Genomic DNA, 6,000 nt, shown 5'->3' with positions numbered 1-6,000 from the left:
TACAACTGTAGCAACACCTCCCTGCCCCTGTATTCAAATCCCCTCGCTATGAAGGCCAACATGCCATTTGCTTTCTTAACCGCCTGCTGTACCTGCATGCTAACCTTCAATGACTGATGTACCATGACACCCAGGTCTCGTTGCACCTTCCCTTTTCCTAATCTGTCACCATTCAGATAATAGTCTGTCTCTCTGTTTTTACCACCAAAGTGGATAACCTCACATTTATCCACATTATACTTCATCTGCCATGCATTTGCCCACTCACCTAACCTATCCAAGTCACTCTGCAGCCTAATAGCATCCTCCTCGCAGCTCACACTGCCACCCAACTTAGTATCATCCGCAAATTTGGAGATACTGCATTTAATCCCCTCGTCTAAATCATTAATGTACAATGTAAACAGCTGGGGCCCCAGCACAGAACCTTGCGGCACTCCACTAGTCACTGCCTGCCATTCTGAAAAGTACCCGTTTACTCCTACTCTTTGCTTCCTGTCTGACAACCAGTTCTCAATCCACGTCAGCACACTACCCCCAATCCCATGTGCTTTAACTTTGCACATTAATCTCTTGTGTGGGACCTTGTCGAAAGCCTTCTGAAAGTCCAAATATACCACATCAACTGGTTCTCCTTTGTCCACTTTACTGGAAACATCCTCAAAAAATTCCAGAAGATTTGTCAAGCATGATTTCCCTTTCACAAATCCATGCTGACTTGGACCTATCATGTCACCATTTTCCAGATGCACTGCTATGACATCCTTAATAATTGATTCCATCATTTTACCCACTACTGAGGTCAGGCTGACCGGTCTATAATTCCCTGTTTTCTCTCTCCCTCCTTTTTTAAAAAGTGGGGTTACATTGGCTACCCTCCACTCCATAGGAACTGATCCAGAGTCAATGGAATGTTGGAAAATGACTGTCAACGCATCCACTATTTCCAAGGCCACCTCCTTAAGTACTCTAGGATGCAGTCCATCAGGCCCTGGGGATTTATCGGCCTTCAATCCCATCAATTTCCCCAACACAATTTCCCGACTAATAAAGATTTCCCTCAGTTCCCCCTCCTTACTAGACTCTCTGACCCCTTTTATATCCGGAAGGTTGTTTGTATCCTCCTTAGTGAATACCGAACCAAAGTACTTGTTCAATTGGTCTGCCATTTCTTTGTTCCCCGTTATGACTTCCCCTGATTCTGACTGCAGGGGACCTACGTTTGTCTTCACCAACCTTTTTCTCTTTACATACCTATCGAAACTTTTGCAATCCGCCTTAATGTTCCCTGCAAGCTTCTTCTCGTACTCCATTTTCCCTGCCCTAATCAAACCCTTTGTCCTCCTCTGCTGAGTTCTAAATTTCTCCCAGTCCCCAAGTTCGCTGCTATTTCTGGCCAATTTGTATGCCACTTCCTTGGCTTTAATACTATCCCTGATTTCCCTAGATAGCCACGGTTGAGCCACCTTCCCTTTTTTATTTTTACGCCAGACAGGAATGTATAATTGTTGTAATTCATCCATGCGGTCTCTAAATGTCTGCCATTGCCCATCCAGTCAACCCCCTAACTATCATTCGCCAATCTATCCTAGCCAATTCACGCCTCATACCTTCAAAGTTACCCTTCTTTAAGTTCTGGACCATGGTCTCTGAAATTACTGTTTCATTCTCCATCCTAATGCAGAATTCCACCATATTATGGTCACTCTTCCCCAAGGGGCCTCGCACAATGAGATTGCTAATTAATCCTCTCTCATTACACAACACCCAGTCTAAGATGGCCTCCCCCCTAGTTGGTTCCTCAACATATTGGTCTAGAAAACCATCCCTTATGCACTCCAGGAAATCCTCCTCCACCGTATTGCTTCCAGTTTGGCTAGCCCAATCTATGTGCATATTAAAGTCACCCATTATAACTGCTACACCTTTATTGCATGCACCCCTAATTTCCTGTTTGATGCCCTCCCCAACATCCCTATTACTGTTTGGAGGTCTGTACACAACTCCTACTAACGTTTTTTGCCCTTTGGTGTTCTGCAGCTCTACCCATATAGATTCCACATCATCCAAGCTAATGTCTTTCCTAACTATTGCATTAATCTCCTCTTTAACCAGCAATGCTACCCCACCTCCTTTTCCTTTTATTCTATCCTTCCTGAATGTTGAATACCCCTGAATGTTGAGTTCCCAGCCCTGATCATCCTGGAGCCACGTCTCCGTAATCCCAATCACATCATATTTGTTAACATCTATTTGCACAATTAATTCATCCACCTTATTGCGGATACTCCTTGCATTAAGACACAAAGCCTTCAGGCTTGTTTTATTAACACCCTTTGTCCTTTTAGAATTTTGCTGTACAGTGGCCCTTTTTGTTCTTTGCCTTGGGTTTCTCTGCCCTCCACTTTTCCTCATCTCCTTTCTGTCTTTTGCTTTTGTCTCCTTTTTGTTTCCCTCTGTCTCCCTGCATTGGTTCCCATCCCCCTGCCATATTAGTTTAAATCCTCCCCAACAGCATTAGCAAACACTCCCCCTAGGTCATTGAGGAGGCCTGCTGGTGCAGGGAGAGAAGGCAAAAAAGAAGCAAAAAGAAATCAAAGGGTGACGTCACAGGCAAGGGGGTATGTGATTGGCTGGTGATTGGTGAGTAGTTTTTCTTCTTTTTCTTTTACTTTATCAGAGAGTAACTTTTGGCATTGTTGCCAAATTAAGTTAATTTAAGGGTTAAGTCAAGGCAGGAGAGCCCAGACCCATGTCATGCTCCTGCTGTGCTATGTGGGAACTCAGGGATGCTTCCAGTGTCCCTGACAACTACATGTGCAGGAAATGTATCCTGCTGCAGCACCTAACAGACTGCATTGCGGCACTGGAGTTGCACATGGATTCACTCTGGAGCATCCGCGATGTTGAGGATATCGTGAATAGCACTTTGAGTGAGTTGGTCACACCGCAGCTAAAGGTTACTCAGGTAGATAGGGCATGGGTGACCATCAGGAATAGCAATGGAAGGAAGGTAGTGCAGGAGTCCCCTGCGGTCATCCCCCTCCAAAACAGATACACCACATTGGGTGCTGTCGGGGAGGATGACTCACCAGGGGAGGGCAGCAGCAGCCAAGTTCATGGCACTGTGGGTGACTCTGCTGCACAGGAGAGCAGGAAAAAGAGTGGGAGAGCCATAGTGGTAGGGAATTCTATTGTAAGGGGAATAGATAGATGTTTCTGTGGCCGCAATCGAGACTCCAGGATGGTATGTTGTCTCCCTAGTGCAAGGGTCAAGGATGTCTCGGAGTGGCTGCAGCACATTCTGGAGGGGGAAGGCGAACAGCCAATGTTGTGGTGCTTATAGGTACCAACGACATAGGTAAAAAAAACGGGATGAGGTCCTACAAGCTGAAGTTAGGGAGCTAGGAGTTAAATTAAAAAGTAGGACCTCAAAGGTAGTAATCTTAAGATTGCTACCAGTGCCACATGCTAATCAGAGTAGGAATTGCAGGATAGCTAAGATGAATACGTGGCTTGAGGAATGGTGCAAGAGGGAGGGATTCAAATTCGTGGGACATTGGAGCCGGTTCTGGGGGAGGTGGGACAAGTACAAACCGGACGGTCTGCACCTGGGTAGGACTGAAACCAATGTCCAAGAGGGAGTGTTTGCTAGTGCTGTTGGGGAGGGGTTAAACTAATATGGCAGGGGGATGGGAACCAATGCAGGGAGACAGAGGGAAGTAAAATAGGGGCAGAAGCAAAAGATAGAAAGAAGAAAAGTAAAAGCGGAGAGCAGAGAAACCCAAGGCAAAAATGAAAAAGGGCCACATTACAGCAAAATTCTAAAGGGGTGAAGTGTGTTAAAAAGACAAGCCTGAAAGCGCTGTGCCTCAATGCGAGGAGTATTCAGAATAAGATGGACAAATTAACTGTGCAGGCATCTATTAACAAATATGATATAATTGGCATTACGGAGACATGGCTCCAGGGTGACCAAGGCTGGGAACTCAAAATCCAGAGGTATTCAACATTCAGGAAGGATAGACAGAAAGGAAAAGGAGGTGGGGTAGCATTGCTGGTTAAAGAGGAAATTAACATAATAGTAAGGAAGGACATTAGCTTGGATAATGTGGAATCTGTATGAGTACCAAAGGGCAGAAAACGCTAGTGGGAGTTGTGTATAGATCACCAAACAGTAGTAGTGAGGTTCGGGACAGCATCAAACAAGAAATTAGGGATGCGTGCAAAATGGGTACAGCAGTTATCAGGGCGACTTTAATCTACATATAGATTGGACTAACCAAACTGGTAGCAATACGGTGGAGGAGGATTTTCTGGAGTGTATTAGGGATGGGTTTCTAGGCCAATATGTCGAGGAACTATAGAAACATAGAAAAATAGGTGCAGGAGTAGGCCATTCGGCTCTTCGAGCCTGCACCGCCATTCAGTAAGATCATGGCTGATCATTCCATCAGTACCCCTTTCCTGCTTTCTCTCCATACCCCTTGATCTCCTTAACCGAAAGAGCCATATCTATAGAAACCAACTAGAGGGCTGGCCATCCTAGACTGGGTGATGTGTAATGAGAAAGGACCAATTAGAAATTTTGTTGTGCGAGGCCCCTTGGGAAAGAGTGACCATAATATGGTAGAATTCTTTATTAAGATGGAGAGTGACACAGTTAATTCAGAGACTAGGGTCCTGAACTTAGGGAAAGGTAACTTCGATGGTATGAGACTTGAACTGGCTAGAATAGACTGGCGAATGATACTTAAAGGGTTGACAGTGGATAGGCAATGGCAAACATTTAAAGATCACATGGATGAACTTCAACAATTGTACATCCCGGTTTGGGGTAAAAATAAAACGGGGAAGGTGGCTCAACCGTGGCTAACAAGGGAAATTAAGGATAGTGTTAAACCCAAGGAAGAGGCATATAAATTGGCAGAAAAAGCAGCAAACCTGAGGACTAGGAGAAATTTAGAATTCTGCAGAGGAGAACAAAGGGTTTAATTAGGAGGGGGAAAATAGAGAATAAGAGGAAGCTTGCTCGGAACATAAAAACTGACTGCAAAAGCTTCTATAGATATGTGAAGAGAAAAAGATTAGTGAAGATAAATGTAGGTCCCTTGCAGTCAGAAGCAGGTGAATTTATAATGGGGAACAAAGAAATGGCAGATCAATTCACCAAATATTTTGGTTGTCTTCACGAAGGAAGACACAAATAGCCTTCCGGAAATACTAGGGGACAGAGGGTCTAGTGAGAAGGAGGAAATGAAGGAAATCCTTATTAGTCAGGAAATTGTGTTCGGGAAAATGATGGGATTGAAGGTAAATAAATCCCCAGGGCCTGATAGTCTGTATCCCAGAGAACTAAAGGAAGTGGCCCTAGGAATAGTGGATGCATTGGTGATCATTTTCCAGCAGTTTATCGACTCTGGATCAGTTCCTATGTACTGGAGGATAGCTAATGTAACACCATTTTTTAAGAAAGGAGGGAGAGAGAAAATGGGGAATAATACACCGGTTAGCCTGACATCAATTGTGGGGAAAATGTTGGAATCAATTATTAAAGATGAAATAGCAACACATTTGGAAAGCAATGACACAGGATCGGTCCAAGTCAGCATGGATTTATGAAAGGGAAATTATGCTGAACAAATCTTCTAGAATTTTTTGAGGATGTAACTAGTAGAGTGGACAGGGGAGAACCAGTGGATGTGGTTATTTGGACTTTCAAAAGGTTTTTGACAAGGTCCCACACAAGAGATTGGTGTGCAAAACTAAAGCACATGGTATTGGGAGTAATGTATTGACATGGATAGAGAACTGGTTGGCAGACAGGAAGCAGAGTCGGGATAAACGGGTCATTTTCAGAATGGCAGGCAGTGACTAGTGGGGGGCTGCAGGGCTCAGTGCTGGGACCCCAGCTATTTACAATATACACCAATGACTTAGATGAAGGAATTGAGTGTAATATCCAAGTTTGCAGATGATACTAAGCTGGGTGGCAGTGTG

This window comes from Pristiophorus japonicus, chromosome 2 (assembly GCF_044704955.1).
Source record: "Pristiophorus japonicus isolate sPriJap1 chromosome 2, sPriJap1.hap1, whole genome shotgun sequence".
Taxonomy (NCBI): domain Eukaryota; kingdom Metazoa; phylum Chordata; class Chondrichthyes; family Pristiophoridae; genus Pristiophorus; species Pristiophorus japonicus.
This window is presented reverse-complemented; position numbering follows the sequence as displayed.